This window comes from Carcharhinus amblyrhynchos, chromosome 6 (assembly GCF_965287045.1).
Source record: "Carcharhinus amblyrhynchos chromosome 6, sCarAmb.v2.hapA, whole genome shotgun sequence".
In the NCBI taxonomy this organism is placed as follows: Eukaryota; Metazoa; Chordata; class Chondrichthyes; order Carcharhiniformes; family Carcharhinidae; genus Carcharhinus; species Carcharhinus amblyrhynchos.
This window is the reverse complement of record NC_137329.1, coordinates 76,479,669-76,503,354: the sequence shown is the minus strand read 5'-3', so window position 1 is coordinate 76,503,354 and position 23,686 is coordinate 76,479,669. Positions and strand designations below refer to the sequence as shown.

At 43.8% G+C, this 23,686-nt stretch overlaps 1 protein-coding gene across 4 annotated transcripts in view; it reads right to left on the bottom strand.

Annotated features, from left to right (window-relative positions):
* cntn1b (contactin 1b) overlaps positions 1–23,686 on the bottom strand; it is a 683,679-nt gene that overhangs the window by 5,799 nt on the left and 654,194 nt on the right. The window lies entirely within an intron of this gene.

Genomic DNA, 23,686 nt, shown 5'->3' with positions numbered 1-23,686 from the left:
GTCAATTGCACTTAATGATGTCACACACTATTTGGTTCAAACGTCTGTGTTCCACAAGAGAATAAGCTATAAAGTTATTTAGAATGTGTAGATAATCTCTCTAGCAGCAGAGCAGACCTGTTCCACAATGTCTCCAACCTCTTATTTGAGCTGCGTATGAACTAAGCCAGATATAGAACTGAAAAACAGAGTGGTTACATTAAACTTTAAGGTCTTTGCAATTTGATCCAGGCATTGTCAGGCAGGCTCCAAAGCTCACAATGCTAACAGTATTAATTCCACAGAGCAGACACGGATCATACTCCTGTGGTAGGAGGACGCACAATGCGCATATTATTGGCTTCAAAGAATGCACAATGCTAATGCTACCAATCTGAGAGAACACACAGCGTTCACACTCCCAAAATCAAAGAACGGACCACATTCACACTTCTGAGTTCAGATAACAAATCCCAAGTTCAGATAGCAAACCACATTCACACTCCTGAATTCAGATATATAAAAAACACATTCACACTCCTGATTTCAGATATAAAAAAACACTTCTGAGTTCACATAACACACTAGTAACACGCTGCATTTGTACTCCTGACCTTAAGATCAACACAGCATTGACACTCCTGACCTTAGATGATGCACTGCATTCATACTTCTTCAACCGCTGCAGTCTGTGATATAGGTGTTTTTGGCGAGGGAATTACAGGATTTTAACCTCATGATAGTGAAGGAATGGCGATATAGCAAATCAGAATGTTGCATGATTTGGAGGAAACTTTCAGGTTCCCCATTCCATATTCCTATGCACCTGCTACACATTCTTCTAGGGGGCAAAGGCCATGGGTTTGACAGAAGCTTGCTGAATTGCTAGAGTGCATCTTATAAACTGATACACTGCAGTTACATTGTGCAATGGGGGCGGGAGTGAATGTCCATTGATGGAGTGCCAATCAAGTGGGCTGCTTTGGATAGTGTTGAGCTTCTTGTGTGTTGTTAGAGCTGCAGTCATCCTAGCAAATGGAGAGTATTCCATCACATTCCTGATGTGAGTTTTGTCAATGATGGATAGGATTTGGGAGTCAGGAGGTGAGTTACTTATTGCAGAATTCCCAGCCTCTGACAGCCACAGTACTTCTATGACTTGTACAGTTAGGTTTCTGGTCAATGGTGACCTCCAGCATGTTGATGGTGGAGATCCAGCAATGATAGTTCAATGTCACCATATCTTGTTGAAGTTATTCACTGCCTGGCATTGTATGGTGGTGAGCCAATGATCAAAAGGAAGCACTAAACAAGAGGAAGCTATTTTGCACATGATGGTGATTTTTCATACTGTGACCATTCTAATTATGGACTTCCAACTTTCTCAGGGAAGATCTTCATGTACTCTACAACAAATAAGGTTGGGAAGAACTACATGAAAATATGGGACTGTCACTGATCTGCTTCCTTGGGTGAAGTTGAATGTAGAAGTCACAGAGAAATTGTGAGAAGCAGGACCAAAAATGGGAAGAGAGTTTGAGCTACTGGTTTTGGATAAGGGCTATGGCAGCAAGGCCACACAAGACCCAGAACTAGAGTCACATGTAGGCCAAATCAGCATCCCTTTCCAGATGGACATTCAAGAATCAGTTGGGTTTTGACAACAATCTGCTGTGTTATGTGGTTATTTTCTCACACATTATCAGGTTTATTGAATCAATTTCACAAATTGTCATGATGAGAGTTGGAAAACCAGCAAACACTGTACTGTGGGCAGCACGGTAGCACAGGCGTTAGCACTGCCGTTTCACCAGTGCTAGGTTCGATTCCCAGTTTGGGTCACTGTCTGTGCTGTCTCCGTGTCTGCATGGGTTTCCTTCAGGTGTTCTGGTTTCCTCCCACATTTTGAAAGACGTACTGGTTAGGTGCATTGACCCAAACAGGTGCTGGACTGTGACAACTTGGGGCATTTCATAGTAACTTAACTGCAGTGTTTATGTAAGCCTTAGTTGTGACTAATAAATTAACTTTAACAGTACCAAAAGTATTTCAATTACAGATACAGGAGTAGGCTATTTGGCCACTCAAGCCTGCCATGCCATTTAATTGGATCATGTCTGATTTGTACCTCAACTCCACTTACCTATATTCTGCCCATATCCCTTGATATCCCTAGTTAGCAACTATTAATTTGAGTCTTGAAAGTTTCAATTAATACAACATCACAACCTCTTGTGCTTTAAGTTCCATATTTCTGCTATCTTCTTTGAGAATGTGCTTTTTGATTTTGCTCTCAATGATCTAGATCCAAGTATAAGAATATGCTCTCCTGTCCTGAATTTTCCCACTAGAGGGAAATGTTTTCTATTCAATAACTTCATCATTTTAATGACTTGGATTAGATCACCCCCTCAAACTTTTAATCTCAAGGGAATATAAATCAGGTTTATGAACTACATTCTCATGATTTCACCATTTAAGTCCTTTTGTATCACTGAAATGAGAGACATGCTGTTGAAGCTTTCTGTCTTGTACTCATCAGATGTATGTCTCTTTTTTTCCCAAAAACAATACTCAATTTTCTTACTGCCAGGTGACTGTTAAGTCCTTTTATCATTCTGGTGAATCTGTGATGTACCCTTCCCAAGGGCGCTCAAAACCTTTCCACATTAGACTTTAGACAGGTGGTTAAAATATGTTGCTTGATCAATGGGCGGACAAATTGATTTCACTTACTCAGGATAGCATTCCTGCTATAGTGCAATTATTATCACTTCATAATGAAATCCATTACTCCAGTCTTAAGGATAAGTGGGCTATGCCCTGCGTATTAGTGGAAGGCAGCAAACTGAAAAGACAAGGCTGACAGATGCTTTGGCAAACATTTTTCTTGCACAAAATTAGATTGTTTGTCTCACTTATGAATGGCATCATCATGCCAGACTCTTAACCTTCTTAATCCAGAAGAAAAGAGTTTGTAAACATTATGTTAAACTCTGAAGACAATGCCCCTTTAAACGATGTGTACTGATTTTTTTTTAAACAATAGAACTTTTCCCAGTTCTGTCATTGGAAACAGTCACACTGTTAGTGTAAGGTATAGAGTAACACACTCATCTCAGGTTAGGTGCTCATTAGGGAAAAGAAGAGAATGTAGAACCTTCTAGGCAAAGCCTTTGTGCATTGAGTGCACAGCTACCTTAATTCAAATTGCTCATGGCGGCTGAATCCCAAAATGCTATTTTTTCAAACCGTCAATCTGTAATGTTGAATCAGTTCAAACATAAGTATCTGGGAATCACTTGAAAAGCATTTAGGTGCTGTTATTTAGGGAGGGTAGATGGAGTATAGAGTAACAGACTCTGCTGAGATCAGGTGTTCATTAGGGTAAGCTCATAAGGGAGGATGACCCAGCTAGACCAAATGGTGTCCTCTGTTTGTAACTTGTCAGGATATAAAAATGCAGGAAGAAAAGATGAATGCTGAGATCCATTCCAAATTGCTGCTGTAGAAGTGGTTTTGTAATAAAGGAGTGTGTTGACTGCAAATGGATGGTGTGCCTGAGTCAGCAACTCTCTTCAAGAAAAATGCTTAATCCTACCAACTGCCATCATGTCTAAACTGTGGCTCAGTGGATGGTTTTCCTGTCTGAGTTAGGAGGTTGTGGGTTCAAATCCTACTCTAGGGATTTGGCCACCTAATCTGGTGCGAAGGTTCAATGACGAACAGCTGCACTGTCTGAGTTGTTTCTGATGTGATGGTCAACCAAGAGCTTAACATCCTTCTTGGTTATTGTTATGTAATGGCAGTTGGGGCATCATCAAGACAATTCAGGCTTTGTGTGGAACAAAAGGTATTAATTGATAAAGAGAAACTATGTACAGGAGTTTGCAGCCCTAGGCTGCATTGGAGTAACCTGTCCGGATGTTCCAGTCCTTACACACTTACTACTTGGCTTCCAGATGTATTCTGCCCCAGACAGGGCTCCCCCTTCAGGGGTGATCACTCGCTCTCAGTTCCCATTGATCCCTCAAGCCAAGTGACCCTTTTCTGAAGTACAGTCTTCAGGAATAGACCCCACAATCATTACAGTTATGCAAGATCTTGTTTCATGATTTGAAGAGCAGGGGAGAGTGACTTGGTGTCCTGGCCAAAGTGCATCCCATAGTAACACATAAAAACAGATCCTGTGCTCATTTATCCCAACACTGCTTGTGGACTCCTGCAGTGAGCAGATTGGCTGCCTCTTTTCCCTGCATGACAATGATGAATATACTTCAAGCAAGTTTTTGCTGTGAAATCTTGAGTCTTCCTGATAGGGAGAGATAGAACTATGCTTCTTGCTTTTCAGACGGCGCACAGACGAGATTTCCTTCCTGTTATTAATGGGAACTATGGATCTGTGGGGCTTCATGGCAGCATGAGTAAAATAAATAGGGTTGGGGAAACATTGAAATTCAAATGGGGGCATGGTGGCACAGCAGTTAACACTGCTGCCTCACAGCACCAGGGATCTGGGTTCAATTCTGGCCTTGGGTGACTGTGTGGAGTTAGCACATTCTCCCTGTGTCTGCGTGGGTTTCCTTCGGGTGCTCTGGTTTCCTCCCACATTCCAAAGATGTGCGGGTTAGGTGGATTGGCCCTTAGTGTCAAAGGAATTAGCAGGGTAAATAGGTGGGGTTACAGGGATAGGGCTTGGTTGGGATTGTTATTGGTGCAGCTGAATGGCCACCTTCTGTAGGGTCGGGATACTGTGATTCCCCAAGAGACCAAAAATCTGTCTATCTTAACCTTAAATATCTCAAATGATGGGGCTTCCTCAACGCACCGGGGAAGAGAATTCCAGAGATTCACAATTCTCTGAATGAAGGAACTTCTCATCTTATCCTAAATGATCTTTTTTTTAAATCCGTTTTTAAACATGCCCCTATGTTCTTGATTCCCCAGTCTTGGGAATCAACATCTCAATAACTAGCTTATCAAGCCCCTTCAATATTTTATAGATTACGTGATGTTATCTCTCAGATACAGTTACTAAACTCTAGAGAATGGAAGTCCATACTTGAAATACACTTTTTGGTAGAGCATCAGGGGGACGCTGCAACATTGTTCAAGTGATTGACAGTGTAATGGGGCTGATTGAAGAGTTGTAAGGAAGAATAAACTAGATGGGGCCTCTTTTATCTGTATTTGGCTTGATGAATTGAAGTTTCAGAAGGAGGTCCTATCACATTTTGGTGCCTTGGTCTCTCAGGAAGACTTGACATGAAATCAAGACAATCTTTGGGAGAATTTAGGTTTCTGGTTTTCTCCAAACAATGGAGAAAGTGAGGAAAGGTGGGGGGTTGGGGTTTGGAGTCTGGGGCTCTTAGTCTGAATGCTATGAATTTCTCCCAATTTCCAATCACTCAGTTTTAGCCTCCTTCCTGGTAATGGCAGAATGAGACAGGTTCAGTTGGATCAGTGAGAGTTTGCAGGACTGATGAAATGTCCTTGGAGGTTATGTTCTGGGCTCGATAGAATATTGAGTTTATCCTATGAGGAAGGGCAATTCCCATGAATGCTGCCATTGTTTTTCTCTCCGATTCACATCACTGTTAACTTGTATTTCTCTTGGCAAGCGAGAGATTAGAATAACAAGGGCTGCATTGAGAACCTGCCGACTTGCCTCTTGCAGTTTAATGTGTAAATGACCCACAGTTTCACAAAGAAACTTGAAAAAAAAAGTAATGAGTTCCCAAAGATCTGATGTTTTTCAGAAGTTAAATTCATCAATGATTGAAATTTTATTTTGTTCTACAAGTAGCAGTGAATTCTGTTTGGTGAAGGATGCCATTGCTGAGCAATCGAATTCCTTTCATGCCTGGCTCCTGGTGTTAGTATCAAATGTGATGGTGTCAAACAAGTCGGTTAAAGCATGGTAGAAAGTTTGATAAGCAAAGCAGCGTGGGCACTGGAAAGAACAACAAAGAACAAAGAACAACCCAGCACGGGAAACAGGCCCTTCGGCCCAACAAGCCCACGCCGCCGCATCACCCTACACCTATTCTACCCTGCGTGTCTACGAATAGAACCCCTAACTTAGCCAAAAGCTAACATAAAGAACAGAAAACACTGCAAGTGCTTAGCAGATTAGGCAACATCTGCGGAGAGAGCATTTGGTGAACTGAATATTGAGTCCAGAAGGCTGCAAAAAGCCAATTGAAAGATGAGGTGCTGATCCTTGAGCCTGCTCGAACTTTGTTGGGACACTGCAAGAGGGCAATGACTGAAAAATCTGAGTAGGATCAAGTAGGATAATTAATTCAATAAGTGACCGGACGCTCTGGCTCACATTTGCGGACTGAACAGAGGTGTTCCACAAAGCCAAATCTCTGTTTGGCTTCCCCAAAGTAGGGTGAGTACAGCATACTGAATTGAAGGAAGTAGCATACATGTAAATCACTGTTTCACCTGGAAGGTGTGAAAGGGTCCTGATCACTGAGCCTCAAGAGATGGTAAAAGAGAAAGTGTTGCATTCCCTGAGCTTGCATGGAAAGGTACCATGGGAAGATGCGGACAATTGAAGGTGATTAAAGTGTTGCAGTGGGAATGGTCCCTTTGGAATGATGGGACACATTCCAGGGAGGATGGAACATCATTTTGAAGGTCACAGAAATAGCAAAGGATGATTCTTTGAATGATTGGATGGACAGTGAGGACAAAGAAAATCCTTTCATGGTTCTGGGTGTGAAAGGGAAAGGAATGAAAGCAGAAGTGTGCCCTTCATTTCTAACCAAAATGCCTAATGTGCTAATGTGACATTTTTCTGTTTTCCATAAAGGCCATCCTCTGGCCTCCATAGCGAATTCAGTGCCAGATTTGGGAGAGGTCTGTATTGCAAGTTGGTTTAGACTACTTTGCATGCGTTTTGCAGCATTTATCAATTATACAATTTACTACCTGACTTTCTCTTCGTGAGCTTACTAAACTGTATCCATTTTGCACATTTCTAAGTGGGCCCCAGTGCCCTGCTAATGGCAGCTGGGGCTCAATGTTAACACTGTCACGTCTGAATCAGAAGGTCATGAGTTCAAATCTCACTACATCAACTATAGCAGAAAATCTACTCTGATTATTTAATACAGTGCCGAGGAAGCCCCGCACCATTGGAACTGGTATCTGGAGGACTTGTCTGCCCTCTCAAATAGATGTAGAAGATCTTGTGGTGCTATTCACAGGCCAATACTTAGTTGTCAATCAACATCAAGGCCATGTATCCCATTGTTACTTGTGGGACCTTACTGTGCGCATTTCTCCATCTTACAAGTGACAACATTTCAAAAGCACTTTAGGGACTTGTCAGGACATCCTGAGGTCATGAACAGCACTATATGAATACAGGTTCTTTCCTGTGCTCACCTGATATTAACTATCATTTATAGGTAAGGGGATCAATTCTCCAGCCCGGCTCCCACAGACACAAACCCCGTTATGGCCAGAGACTCTTGTGAGAGGAGCCATAATGGGATTTGCAATGGGGAGAACTCATTTTGAGATTCTCCTCAATCACAGCAGGTGGCATAATCTGGATTCTGTCAAGTGACAGCATGAACCAGATTAGCATACATTAATGATGATTTAAATATTCAATTGGCTTTAAACCAAATTCTGAGGGATTGTTAAATGCTCCCACCTGCTGGCATGACGTGAAGCAGCGGGAATCACTATTGGTTTCCAAAAACGAAGACCAGATATGATGATTATGCTGGGGGGCAGACAGGGGGCGGTGGTCATGGAGGCTATTACAGCCCCCAGGTGGTCAGAGACATGGCTGGACAGTGCCCTGGGATGGCACCTGAAGGGGACGGGGCCCAAAATGGATGGTGACCGAAGGGGATGATGCCATAAGGGGCAGGGACTTTGGCGATCCCATAACAGGGTCTCGCTGATGTGAAGGGGGTCACAGATACTGGCATTAAGGGAGCATCTGGTGCCTGTGTTGAGGGGTGGGGGCCTGATACTGGCGTGGTGGGAGCTGGTTGATGCTGAACAATGAATAGTGAGGCCTGATCCTGATGCTGGACATTGAGGGGGCAATGCTGTCTTTAACTTCATTATGAGCTTGGGTGCCCTTTTTAATCCTGGAGAAGCAGGCCTTGCCAGCATCTTTAGGCCTCACCTCTCTCATTCATGATGCAAATCATGCAACCTCCAAAGAAATGACTAAGTGGACAATTGTGCTGGCTGACCCAGCGGGAATTGTACTGAGTTTCCAATTGGAGATGAAATTTAGTAACTTTTTTTGAAAATTGCACCCAATATTTCTGTGACTTTACAAAACTCTTTGTTGGTGCCATTGTTCACCATCGCTGTGGATTGCGCTTTGAATGAACAAAATGTAAAACAGATGAACTTGGACAAGGACTAATCCAATGTAGGCTGCATCTTGACATGAAGAATTAAAATGTATCTGCAGAGCGACAAAATTTGAGTGTTATACAAATCCAGCAGTTAAATGGTACAATAGACCAGTGAAAAGGATTAAAGCCCTCCTTTGTTTTGGCCATTTAGCCATGAGGATAACACAGTGAACTGTGGAACATCAACTGCAATGCTATTCCACGGATTGCACAGGAATCATCGACTAGGTGGGGAAAAGTAGACTTTCTTCCCATCCTAGTTATCAGGCACAATATGTATTTTTCCTCTCAATCTCACCATGTAGCCTCAATGAGATCTGAAGAAGTGCAAACTAACATGGCGGAGAAGCCAATCTCTAATCTCAGAGATGCAATGTGAGCCTCCTGCTGTTGTGACATGAAGGAAAGACTAAAAGGGTTGAAAGTACATCTTTGATAGCTGGAATCCTTGGGCAGACCAGAAAAATTTACTGCTGTATTAATTACAGCACAAAATCTGTGTCTTTTACGAAACAAGAAACACACTGGGAAAGGCATTCTCAATAAATGTTCTTCCATTTGTAAATGCCACAATCTAATGGCTGAATCTGATGTGAGAATGTTCAATGGTTTGAGAGCAGCTCCCTGGAGCTGGAACCATTTCATTAAGAAATCACCTTTCCTCTGAGCATCAATGTCTTGACAATTTGAAGATAAACGAGCCAAGAGTAGTTGTTTAGCGGCAGCCCAAAGACACTTCCAATTATTCACCATACAGGAACTGCCATTGCATTTGCTAAAATTTATTTCATGTTCTTTTTTAGTTTCTGCCAGTAGTGCTTCTAATTTAAGGAAATCCTTCGCATTTCCCCATTACACCTGCACAGTGCTAATCTCAATACTCAGCATATATGTCAAGAGGAACTAGCTTCACTGAAGAATGTTTGTTTCTCAGGTCTTGACAATGTAATTTTCATTTTGTTTTGACTCAATACTGATTGATACGTGAAATGCCATAGCTACTTAGTTGTTGTGAATTAGTGAGTAATGACATTGGTGTGGCTACGCCAGGTGAACTGGATGGCCAAAGCAAATGAATTGTTACCTTCTTCACATGCCATTTAAGAAAATTACAAAAGGTATGCACAGTAGTTTTCAAGAGTCACAGCTTAGTGTCGTGTAGAAACAAACGCAATCAGCTCATTCTCAGACAACAACACAAACAGTGCTGAGTGAAGCAACAAATGAGGCTCAAGACAAATATGTCAAATATGCCTCAATCCTTGGGAGATCTTGGCGTACCTTCCACTTCTCTCAGAACAGAAAGAGAGCTTGGTTATCACCATGCCCTCACTTTACAGAATACTGAAGATACGTAAGGAAGTATGTGATCAGAAAAAGGTCATTTGATCCATCAAGTCCATTTCTTCCACAGACTTGGCAGAATACAGTTAAATCTGGTAGCTTAAAGCTCCTCAAATTTTCTGTTCAACTCATGGAAACATTTGACAAATGAAAACAATCTCAAAGATGTCAGTTCGATCTTACAACCAACAATACCTTACGATCGACACCGTTTTACAAAGTTCAACTCTGTTAGCTGTGTTCAACAGAACCTATGATCCTGTCAAGAGAGTAACCATTAGGCACTGTGGGGAATTTAAGCTATATCTATTCTTGCTCTATCAGCCAGCAATCTTGCTCTCGTGAGAAGTCTATCCAGTTGTTTAAATGAGTTACGAGCCAGAATATCAACACGGAGTTTACTCAACGCATTCAACATATTTGACTACTCTGAAGTGAAAGGTGTACAAGTTTTTCAATCCTCGGGCTCAGATGACATTTGCTGCTGTTGTAATCAGTTTTCTGATCTTAAGTTGAACAACAGGCTTGCATTACTTAAGACTACGGGCCAGAATTTACCAATCAGAGGCTAAGGGCCAGATCCAGACATAAAACGATCCAAGCCTGGAATCCTTGTTCCAGCGCATCCACACGCTTCTTGCCAGCTCCGGTCAGGTCCGGTCCGCGCTGTGGGCAGGGCTTAGTGCTGCCAGAACAATCGGAGCTCTGAACTGCACATGCGCAGTTCAAAAAAAATCTGAAACAGCGTGCCCAGGTGCAAAAGACAAAACAGAGAGGGGGGCGAGGTGGTGGTGGTTGCGCTGCGATTGGACCCGCCTGGGAGGCAGGCCTCCCCAGCAGATGTCCCCCATTCCGACCTTCCCTGGGAGGCAGCCCCCTTCCCCTGATCAGACCCCCCCCCGCCGGGAGGCAGCCCCCCCTCCGATCAGACCCCCTCTGGGAGGCAGCCCCCCCCCCCACTCCCTGTGCTCGGACTTCCCCGGGAGGCAGGCCCCCCCTCGGCAGAGCACACTCCCAACCTACCTGGATTGCTGCTGTCCCTCCACCATCCTTCTGACCTGCACTTGTTGATGTGGAGATGTCGGCGTTGGACTGGGGTGAACACGGTAAGAAGTCTCACAACACCAGATTGAAACTTTAACCTGGTGTTGTGAGACTTCGTTGGACAGCCTGCAGCACCTTCCTGGCCTTCTGCTGGCATCTGCCGGAGGACGTGGGCGGGCTCGAATGGATCTCTGGCTGGTGGTGGGCGGGGGGGGTGATTCGCCCAAGTCCATCCTCCCCTCCACCACCATCCCCCTCCCCCAACCAGAGATCCACCTGAGCCTGCCCCCCCCTCCTCCGGCAGACACCAGTGGAAGGCCAGGAAGGTGCTGCAGGCTCTCCAACAAGTGCAGTAAGAAGTCTCACAACACCAGATTAAACTCCAACAGGGCTTTAACCTGGTGTTGTGAGACTTCTTACTCTGTTTACCCCAGTCCAACACTGGCATCTCCACATCAACGAATGTAGGTCAGAAGGATAGTGTAGGGACAGCAGCAATCTGGGTAAATTGGGGGTGTGCTCTGCTGAGGGGGGGGGGCCTGCCTCCTATGGGGGAGGGTCTGACTGTGGGGGCGGGGGGTATGCTAGGGGGACCTGCCTCCCAGGGGGGGTCCAATTGCGTGGTGGGTCTGCCAGGAGAGGGTCTGCCTCCCAGGGAGTTCAGATCGCTTGGGGGTGGCGGGGGTGGGTCTGCTGGGGGAGGCCTGCCTCTGGGGGGGTTTGCCGGGGTGGTTAGCAGGGGGGCTGCGAAGGGCGTTCAAGGAGGATGGGCTCCAGAGGTTTCCCTGCAGAATAGGAATCGACTTTGGATTTTTATTCTGCAGGTTGACAACAGCGCGGATCTGGAACGGATCTGAAGACGGTAAAATGGGATTTGGTGGTAGAGTTGGGCATGCGGTTCATTAAGTCAATTTAAATGCATGCTAATGCATTTAAATCGTCAGGCCACCCGATTGGGGCGCGGACCGGATCTGCACCCAAACCGGGTGTCGGTAAAGGCGCGATCTGCTCAGTTTCGGGTGCAGATTGCGTTACAGGCTCGACGCCCGAATTTACCGCGATTTTGAATGTTTGGTAAAATCAAGCCCTGTGTTTATTCTTCACATTTTGAAAGGCCTGCACTGTACTACTTTTTCTCTGGTGAGAAAAGTCTTTGTTCGTTGTGCCTCTCTTCCAAACTTGGATCTTTAACACAGAACTATCCACATCGCCTACCTTAGAATCTCTACAGTGCTGAAGAAGGGCATTTGGCACATCAAGCCTGTGCTGACAACAATCTCACCCAGGCCCTATCCCCATTACTCCATGTATTTACGCTGCTAATTCCCCTGACACTAAGGGACAATTTAGCATGGCCAATCAACCTAACCTGCACCTCTTTGGACTGTGCGAGGAAACCAGAGCACCTGGAAGAAACCCTCACAGACACAGAGAGAATGTGCAAACTCCACACAGACAGTGACCTGAGGCTGGAATTGAACCCAGGTCCCTGGTACTGTGAGGCAGCAGTGCTAACCACTCTGCCACCATGACTCATGCCGATCTCTGCTACTTCATGCGCCTTACCAACCCCTCCATGGCCTTTCATATTCCCATGCCAATCTATGTCCCTCTACAGTCACTCCCATGCCCCCTCATACCCTCATGTTTACCCATGCTCCTCTACACAAACTCACATGGCCCCTCACACCCCTACGACAACCAATGTCCCCAATTCTGATTACCCTTTATAGCCCCATGCCAACTCAATGCCAAGCCATGCCCCACCCACCATCCTTTGCCCTTACTTCCTACATGTTAACACACCAAGTATCTTTTGATTGTTCCTTGACAATCTGACAGTTCTTTGACAGCGTGACAGTTTATGCACATTTTACAGACATTCATGTTGTTATGATAGTGTGCTACTTTGTGTTGTTGACAGATTTAGCTCTATTCTGCAGGCAGTGTGTCTGGAAAACACACCACTCATGCTGGAAGAGCAGGCTAATTGTGTCTTTTAGCCATGTAATGTTTACTAAGCAAGAGCTAATGAACTATTGTTTAAAAAAGAATAGGTCCCTTGGGATTTTGATTAAAGGAAATAAATGTGGGTTTAGGTTTGCAGGATCATGTGATACTGTGGTTAATGGGAGGAGCTAGGTATGTAGCAAAGGAAAAACAACTTTCAGTTCTGGCTGGGGTTTCTTTAAAGACAGAGGTCTACAAGCTGGTCTGATCATCAAAACCTCTCTGAAAGCTTTGAGACCGTCTACAACCCTTACAGTAAGTATATTTACGGTTGCTAGCTGTATTTAAAGTGGATTTTAAGTCTGTAAGGGAATGTTGCTTATTAGGAACTGAAACATTGATAAGTTAGAAATTAACATTTTTTTTGGAGATCTTTAACTTATCAGTGAAATCATTCCTGGAGTGAAGCATCCTATCCTCACATTTATGCTAAAATAGAAAAAAAATTGTTGGCGTCCAGTCTGGCTTCCTAATATAAATTGGGGTCCTGGTCCAAGACCTTAACAATGCTTAGTTTTAACAATCCAAAGGTGCCTGATCTTTCCCAAAGTGGGTACCTGACCACCTGAAAAGGATTCCCTGGCTATAATGAATCAACCAGATTCAGACCTCGTCTTACTGGTCAAGTCTGCACATTCTGGGTTTCATACCACAGGCCTAGCAAAAATGTTTAAAGTTTATTTGTTAGTGTTAGAAGTTGGCTTACATTAACACTGCAATGAAGATTCTGTAAAAATCCCCTAGTCGCCACACTCCAGCGCCTGTTTGGCAACACTGAGGGAGAATCTAGCGTAGCCCATGCATCTAATCAGCATGTCCTTTGGATTGTAGGAGGAAACTGGATCACCCGGAGAAAACCCATGCAGACACAAGGAGAACTCTGTGAGACTCCGCACAAAAATGACCCAAGCCAGGAATTGAACCCAGCACCCTGGCGCTATGAGGCAGCAGTGCTAAACACTGTGCCATTGTACAAATGTGTAATCGTGAACGCTGGCCCAATTCCACTCACATCCTCATGAAAACGGAACATGCTTTGTTCAGGTGCGGGGTTTAGGATTTTGGCCATTTTCAGGATTTTCTTCACCACTAAGCGGCTCAGAATGATGTCCGACTATCAGACTATATAATTTTGGAACTGCAGAGACTAAGATCTTCTTGAGAGCTGTACTGGCTACTGTATCTTTAAAGTGTGTTTTCCCAGTCAGCTGAATGACTGAAATATTTTACTGAGATGAGGCTTGTTACAACTTTAATTGCTGTTTGACATTACAAACAGCAAATAAATCTACAGAGTAACAGTCAGAATCAAATAGCTGCTCAATCCAATTAGCTACAGATTGTTCCACAAGAACAGGAAAACATTAATTATCCTTATGTAATGGGTTCACTTCAATTTTCCTGGCTAGCCTTCTGATTCTCACATATTCTGAACCTGAGTTCCTCCTTTTAGGTTACATTATTAAGACCCTAAAAGCTGGCTAAATGATGCCCCTTTTCTCTCTGTGTCTGTGGAATGGTTGTCCCTCTGACTTCTCCATTTGGTGATTTGGCAGTAGGCGTGTTGGTAAAATTGGCCACTTCACCTTCCACACCTCTGACCTCCCACCTCTCCCCCCACACCCCCTCCCCGTTAAGGTACAAGGAAATGAAAGCTTGTTGGATTACCATCAAATAAACTGGTTGGACTCTAACCTGGTGTTGTGAGACTTCTTACTCCTGGTTAAGTACAAGGCAAAGACTCCCTGGCTGGCCCATCAATTGAATCCTTAATCAGAGAAATCATCCTTCAATAGGCCAACCTCAAAAGCCTGAATGAAGTCATTACGCACATATTCATGTCCAAATCCTTTCTGTGAAATGAAGATCTAAATTCTCCAAACATTGACTGTCTGCATTAATGGCAACTGATAATTATCCAAAATCTTAGAAATGCTGGTAATCACTTCCAGAGATGTTTAATGATTTGTAGCAGTTCAAAACTTAACACTCTGATTGAAGTTTTCAAGAGAAGGTTATACCCACGCACATTTATTTAGGTTACACACACATATTATATGCAGTATATATATCATAGAATCCCTACAATGCAGAAAGAGGCCATTTGGCCCATCAAGTCTACATCAGTTCTCTAATGCAGATGAGGATCCGCTCTGGCCTATCCTCTTAACCCCCCAGATTTACTATGGCTAATCCACCTACCTGCGCATCTTTGGAGTATGGGAAGAAACTAGAGTACCCAGGGAAAACCCATGGAGACGCGGAGAGAATGTGCAAACTCCACACAGACAGTGAGCCAAGGTTGGAATTGAACCCAGGTGCCTGGCACTGTGAAGTAGCAATGCTAATGATAGCATGCCATGATATATAAAGTATACATATATGTCTAAAAATCACATCACATATTTGCTTGGTCTGAACTGCTATAGATGAAAGTTGAAAAATTCATTTTCCTTGTAAAATGAATTTGCTTCATAAGATGAGTTCTCTAGTTCTCCAAATCACTTAGTTGATTGGCCATACTAAATTGCTATCTAGTGTCACGGGCATTAGCAGGGTAAATATGTCAGTTATGGGGATGAGACCTGGCTGGGATTGTTGTCAGTCAAGGCTTTATGGGCCAAATGGCCTCCTTCTGCACTGTAGGGATTCTATGATTCTCTGACTAATGATGTAGAAGACCTTTTAAGGTCAGTGCTTGTTATATTTTGTTCTCCCTACCAATGGAAGAAACAAGCACCACCAGTAAAATAAAAACATCTGCAAACTTCCAGTTTAATTCTTGAAGTCAGTATCCGTGTGTTACAGGACCTGATCAGCAGCTGTCAGCAGCTCAAGTACCTGCACAATCTCTGTCACCAGTGACATCAGTGGCTCCAGTTGCTCCAGCTGAGCACACATTTAGCAGCAAGAATGATCTCCTACCTGCGTTATTTAAAGGAACTGTCAGCTGCTTACAGGTTAGTAACTGGTCAACTCCTTCTTGTTGCTATGACTCTTACTGGTGTTTGGCACTTTGTATAACGCGCACAGTAGAACAGTGGTTAGCACTGTGGCGGGTGGAGGGGAACCTGGTGCTCGAATAGTCAGTTATACTTCATCAATAATGCCATTTACACTGGAACATCCACCAAAAAGTCTACATTAGGGAACTGTGTCATATTCCATTTGCTATTCCATGGGAAAGGAGATGGAAATGCTCAGCTCTCAATGACTGAACAATGCTCAGCAACTTCCTATACACATTTGCAAATGGCCAACTGCGAGATGTCAGAATTAGCCGGAAAGGATCCAGATGAATAAACATCCATCGCCACCACATCTGCACAGACACTGATAATTCAGTCCTCACTCTGCTCTGAGGTTGCAGCTTTGGCTGCAAGTGACAAACTTCAGTGAGGATCTTCTGACTAAATGACGCCCATCTCACACTTTGTTCCCCGCTGAGGTTCTGGTGGGAAATTTCTTCCTTGAATGTTCTTGGTAGATGTTGCCCTCTGTCAAGAACTCTTCTCCTCCTCTTCCCCCTCCTTCTTCTAGATGTTTGCCCTGCCCAGCAAGCTCTCTGTTCATTCTCCCAGTCCTGATCCATTTGAAAGGCAATACCTGCACATGCACCATGACTGGGAGTAAATAATTTGTTCAGAAGTTTTAAGGTCAGCAAAAAAAGGCCTCAGTGCCTGCCACATCATTCCTACCACATCACTCCCTGCCAACTTTATGAATCGTAGCAACAAGCTGAAGAAACTTTTTAAAAATTCATTCGTGGGACATGGGCATTTATTGCCCATCCCTAGTTGCCCTTGGCGAGCTGTTTTTGCTGTGGTTCTGGAGTCACATGTAGGCCAGACCAGGTAAGGACAGCAGATCTCCTTCCCTGAAGGACATTAGTGAACCAGATGGGTTTTTCCATCAATCGACAATGGTTTAATGGTCATCAGTAGATTCTTAATTCCAAATTTTCTTTATCAAATTCAAATCCATCAGCTGCCATGGCAGGATTTGAACACAGGTCAACCAGTCACTAACCTATAAGCAGTTAACAATTCCCTTAACTAGTGCTGGTAGGAGATCACTCTTGCTGCCAAATGTTCACTCAGCTGTGCGACAGGGCATCGCTGGAGCTACCAAACGGAGCCACTGGTGTCCAATCACTGTTCCCACTCCCTCACAATAGTATTTGGCATGATTCACCTTGTAAGGGTGCGCACATACCATGGGTGCCATTTTGAAGCCCCAAAGAAATTTGTAGAATCCAAAAAGAGAATGAGGGAAGTTGGGCATGAGCCTACTTTCTCACCCTGTGGGTGGAATTTTACCATTCCACCTGCCATGGGAATTGTAACAGGTAGGAATGGATAATCCAAAGGTCCGTTGACCTTGGGTGGGATTTTCCGGTCTTGGGGCACGCGTGGCTTGAAAATCCTGCTCTTTGTCTCCAGTGCACCTAAGGAGCACTCTGCAATCCAATGCGTACAAAGAATAATGGCTACACCTAGTGACAGAAAGATGTAAATCATAAATGTACAAACATTTTCACATTTAATTCACCTAAGGTGACCAACTTTTACAAAGCAAAATTTGGAGTACTTTGATCATGGATCTGGTGGGTGCACAGGAGTATTGTAGCTGGTGACAGTGAGAGCAGGACGGAGCGTGTGAGGATATAAATAAGTGAGAGTGGAATGGTGGTGGAGGAAGGAGGTAGTCCTTCACAATATAATAACAAAGGGAACTGCAGAATGAAAATCAATCAAAACTTACAACTTACCTTGTCAAGTCACAACATTAGCACTTCTCACTCACTCACTTGCTGTCCTGCTCAAATCACTCATCCAGGAGATCCCCAGATCAGTCTACGACAATCAGTCCAAGAAATAATGGGCAAAAGATGTCCCTTTAAGGGATACAGGATCAAAATAAGGTACCATCCCTTAAAATACAGTAGAACGGGTACCTTGTATTCAGTCATCAATGTTGCAAGTTCCAATAAGAGGGCAACCAGTTTTTGTTTTGAACATAGGAAATGCAAACAGGCAGTGAATTGAAAGTCACCAAATTTCTTTTAGACATACTCACCTGGGCTGGTTCCAAACAGCCAGTTGTTGAAGCTGAGAGACTCCAGCTGGAATTCTCCAATCCAGAGAGAGCTGTTTGGATGCACGTTCACATACTCACGCAAGCATCTTGCAAGCAAATGTCAAATGTGAGATGGTCTATAGTTAAGTGCTCAGGTAGTCCCATAGGTCCTCTGACTGTTCTCTAAATATAGCCTGACATTAACAAGAATTATGTGGATTGATTTTCTTTACATTTGCCCCTGGGGAATATCTCTACGTGCAAATTATCTTTATTCTTTCAATGGGTGGTTGGCATCACAAATGAGGCCAAAATTTATTGCCCATCCCTAATTGTCCTTCAAAGATAGTGCAGAACTGCCTTCTTGAACCTTAGTTGTCCATGTGGCTTAGATACACTCACAGTGCCTTAAGGAAGAGAATTCCAGGAATGTGACCCCTACAACAGAAAAGGAACAGTGATTAGGTTCCAAGTCAAAATATTGTGTGGCTTGGATGGAAACTCAGAGATCATGGTTCTCCTATGTCTTTGCTGCTCTTGTTCTTCTAGATGGTAGAGGTTGTGGGTTTGGAAGATCGAAGGAGCCTTGGTGAGTTGTTGTGCATCTTGCAGATGGTATATAATGCTGCAACAGTGCACCAGTGGTAGAGGGAGTGAACAATTAAGGCGGTGGATGGGCTACTGATCAAGCGGGCTGCTTGGTCCTGGATATTATTGGACATCCTGAATGATGTTGGAGTATTCAGGCAAATGGGGAGTCTTGATCCCCACACTTTGACTTGTGCATGTTGATGATGGACAGACTATAAGGAGTCAGAAGATGAGTTACTTACCACAGGACTCCCAACATCTGACCTGCCCTTGAAGCCACAGTATAACTATGGTTGGTCCAGTTAAGGTTCTGGTCAGTGGTAACCTCAGATGTCCCAGATGGACTGAAACCTGTTTCACTAGGTGCCTGTTTACACACTGGCCCAACATTAGGGCAGCACGAAGGCACAATGGTTAACACTGCTGCCTCACAGCACCAAAGACCCAGGTTCAATTCCGGCTTTGGTCACTGTCTGTCTGTTTACACTTTCTCCCTGTGTCTGTGTGGGTTTCCTCTGGTTTTCTCCCTCAGTCCAAAGATGTGTGGGTTAGGTGGATTGGCCATGCTAAATTGACCCTAGTATTAGGGGGAATAACTCGGATAAGTGTGTGGGGAGTTTACGGGAATATGACCTGGGTGGGATTGTGGTCAGTACAGACTCAATGGGCCGAATGACCTCCTTCAATACTGTAAGGATTCTCTGTTTTTATGATTCATTTTGCCAGCCTTCTGTGATGCAGGCCATGCTGTTGGTGGGCCCGTATCTGGAGTAAATAGATGCACATCAAGAGAGGGACCTCACTTCATCTCCAGATGAAGTTTCCTGCTTTAACATTTATTGGCTGCCCCAGATGAAAATATGTAGTGACTTTTTCTAACTGAATAGGAACACAAAGACCCTGTCTGCAGCCCATCTCAAAGCACCAACACACAACTGCACTTAAAGTTTCTCTCTTTTCTGTTAGTGCTCAGCCCTTACTGAGGATTGGATCCGCATGTTGCTTGCAAGCCATCTTTTATTGGAAATTCCCCATAACAGAAAACTCGACTTTGAGTACAACGTTCTATCCAACACTGGGTGGGGGGCATGAGTGCATAAAGTGGGGGGCTGGCGGCGGGGGACAATTTTCATTCCACAAACTCAATTGGTGCAAGATTGTATTACCCAAGACAAGGGTGTGGGGTGAGGCCAAGAGTCTCTGGAGTTATACAGGTAGCCAAAATTGCTTCTTTGTGGTGGCACTAACATTGGAACATAGCTTTTAACAGAACTAATCATCATGTTACTGTTAAACTTTGCAGTCTTAGGGCTGGATTTTCTGGCTGCACATGCCCCAAGATTGGAAAATCCCACCCAAGGTCAATAGACCTTTGCATGGTCCTGTCTCGCCTGCTACGAGTCCCATGGCAGGCAGGACAGGGAAGCTCTGCCCTTAGGCTGCCTTGAATAGCACAAGTAGGAGTTGCACTGAATCCTTTGTGTGTGACTTGACACAGTGTGCAGTCCTGTCAGCTGTTAGCAACATCAGTAGGAATTGGAAATGTGCAACTCGCGCCCAAGTGTTCAGCCTCTTGGTTTACGAATGGCAACTGGAACTTCTCACTATTCATGAATTATTCCCTTGCCGCGATACTTGTAGTCTAACTCTCTATTGCTAGAACCCAGCCTCAACACTTTCATTCCATTGGATGGGGAAAAGAGTTTACAGTTCCTCAGTTTCACTGTATGGTTCTTGTTAAAACTGACAACATATCTGTGGCGCTTTCTGCATCATTGGAACAGTTAATGAGTGCACTAGCAATCAGATATCAAAATCAGCAACCAGAACCCTACCTGCTCAGCTAATTGAAAAAATATTTCCCAATCTTGGGAGCAGCTATGCATGTAATTTTGACAGAATATCGATTCGCACGAATACTTCATTATAGCAGAATCTCTGGGAATTTTCTTGTTTTATAATGTAAATCTGAATTTCTATATCCATTTATTTATATAAAGTTGAGCTGTCATATTGAAGAAAAGTGCATATTTTATTAAGGTAGAGCTGCTTTTAGATTTTAAATGGCTACATAGTCTGATATTTCAATACTGTATATATTCACAAGATCCTTTGAGCTCACATTCAAAATTCTTGTTAGCGGGTAGAACGAGTCAGGAATTCAGCAATGTATTGCTCGCAATTGTCTGAGCATCAAAATTAATGTGGGGAATCAAAGAATCATAGAATCCCGACAGTGCAAAAGGAGGCCATTCAGCCCACCAAGTCTGCACTGATCACAATTCTACCCAGGCCCTATTCCTGTAACCCTACATATTTACCCTGCTAATCCCCCTGACACCAGGATCAATTTGAGGGCCAATCAACCTAACCCACATATCTTTGGACTATGGGAGGAAACCAGAACACTTGGAGGAAACCATCACAGATATGGTGGGAATGTGCAAGCTCCATACAGTGACCTGAGGCCGGAATTGAACCCGGATCTCTGGCGCTGTGAGGCAGTTGTGCTAACCACTGTGCTGCCCATAAGTCAAAGGCATTGCTTGCCAGAATAACCACATTAACTGCTGAGGCCTTCCAGCTGGGGATACATTCAAACAGCCTTTGATTCCCATTATTGCAGCCAACTGAAAGCCTAAAATTGTCCTTTTTGCAGCCAGAGATTTTGCCAAGCATATTCTTGGTAGGACTCACCTGATGAAGGGGCAGTGCTCTGAAAGCTTGTGGCTTGTGCGACCAAATAAACCTGTTGGACTTTAACCTGGTGTTGTGAGACTTCTTACTGTGCTTACCCCAGTCCAATGCCAGCATCTCCACATCTTGGCAAAACTGACAGAGGAATATATTCATTGGTACCCGAAGGACAATATTGTGCCTGCGTAACTAAACACATCCACTGGCAGCTTTCTCAGGAGCACAGTCCTTATACACAGGAAGCAGCTGAATGGGGCTGTGCTCAACTCACTGATCGCGAATGGAGTGGAACCAGGATTTCTGCAGTTGGCCTGACTGCTGCTGTATTGAGGAGTGCACTACCATCCTCACTTCTGGTACCCACCAACTGGTGATCCTTGCACAAATGGATGTCAAGTGTAAGTGTCCAAGGTGGATCTATAGTATGCCACAACTTAGATATAAATCTTTGTACATGAATAAAAAAAACTTAGTAGAGGCAGGACTGAGCGATCTTGCTAGAGGTAGGATCAATTTGATAGCAGCTATCCACCTGGCAGCAGCCAATGAGGCCCCTTTAGGCACCCTCATGGTCCCTAGCTTCCTCAGAAACAGTCACCTATCCCAGCAAGACTGCTAGCTATTCACAGCTTTGGGTCCTTGGATTGGGCCTCATGTCTGGTGAACCTAAGCCCCCGCCCCCCCAGCCATCGCTGGGGAATACAAAGACAGCCTCTTGAGTAGCTGCCTCCCTTAAGACTACAACGTTGGGTGGCTGTCACCATCATTGTCCAGATCTGCTTTTGGTCCCCAGGACAGAAAAATTGAAGAGGTGCTAAGTCTCTGCCCTATTTGTGCTGAAAAATCCTTTATTATGGATAATTGTGAAAACACTTTGATCATAGCCATTTTCAGGGTTCATTTGGATTTCCCCTGAATTAACAAACCACAGGTCACTGCTCTGCATTAAATAAGAATGACCCTATTGTCTGCAGGCTACACCCTAATTCTGCCTATAAAAGTGACTGCTTTCAACGCTACAGTCTCTCGATCCCTCAAGGGCTTCATAGTTGCAGGTCACTGTACTGTTCAGTTCTCATGAAGTCCTTAGTTAACTCACTTAGTGATGTACTGCCCTGCTGTGCAGCATCTCAATTACACAACGGGTTTGGAATTTTAAAAAGTTTATAACTTTCCCTGTGGCAATTAAGAATGCCCTGTGATTGACAGCGGCCATGTCAAAGTGCAGAACCAAACATTCATTCAGACCCTTCAGAATAACAAGAGTGCAATTATATTTATTTTCCTTTCTCTCTATAACTATTTAGTGACCATTTCAAAACATGAACTCGAATGTTAACGGGCAGGAAAAATAAACAGAAGATTAATCGTGCACAACTAGTAGCCCCTTCATTGTTGATACCATTTTATCAGTTCCCCTACCTGGTACCCATCAGGTTGCACTTGCTAAACAGCCTCCATTGTACTGCGACTTGAAATAAAAATCAAGTGAGATTATTAAAGCAATTATTACATTTATTTTATCACTGAAACATAAAGTGAACTTCCTACTTGTTCCTCATAGATCAAATATTAAACATTTTAAAATGTCCTTGCCCAGGCTTCCAAATAGAAAGTGAGTCAGAAGTGAGAAAGAAAGAATGAAAACATAATTCATCTTGATTGCATCAGGCATTCTTTCAATTATCAAATGAATAGGTCAGGAAATAAAACTTAATTTGCTCCTATACAAAAAGCGATCGGACTAAGGGCAATTCCTCTGTTCCTTTCTCCACACCTCCTCCCGCTCACAGGAACACCCCCTCTCCCCCGCTTCCCAACTCAACTTCTCTTTCGCTCCCTTGGCCTACATCCCTCTAATCTTCCCACCACCTTCAGCAGGTTCTCACGATTCAGAATATGGCCAGTTAAAACTTTAAACCTTTTTTTGATGATCTTCAATAGCGACCTTTCGACCTCTGTTATCCGGCAAACTTTCTCATTACTCATGTTCTCTCCAACTGACAAGGTCCATCTTTCTCACGAACCACATTTTACAACTTTCTGATCTTTGGCTGTCCTCTTTTCTAAAGGTCTATATTTCAGCCCATGCAATAACACACTCCAAATCACAGTTATGATCACTCTTAAGATACCTACTCATTCCTATGCTGAGTAATTCTTTATGTTTGGAGAATGCACTTGTTGCCATTCCATTTGGAGAAAAGTTTAGAAGATGCATTGCAGAGATGGTGCTCAAATAAAGAGCTGGTAAACAGACATGTGATGAGATTGCAATGCACACTCCATCAGTTCAGTGAGTGAAACAGTGCATCAAGGTGGACCAATACTAGGTTAACACAGTTGGGAAGGGGGAGGGGAAAAGGTGTGGGTCAGATTGATAGCCAATGAGGATGAGTCAAACAAAGGCAAAATAAAAGAAACAAAACTCTCATAAAATCGGGCCAGAGAAATTTGCAATTACACCTGGTGGCTTTCACAATAAATTGCAAAAAACAAGGAGGAAGATCAAATAGATATTGTCAGAATGTTCACAGAAT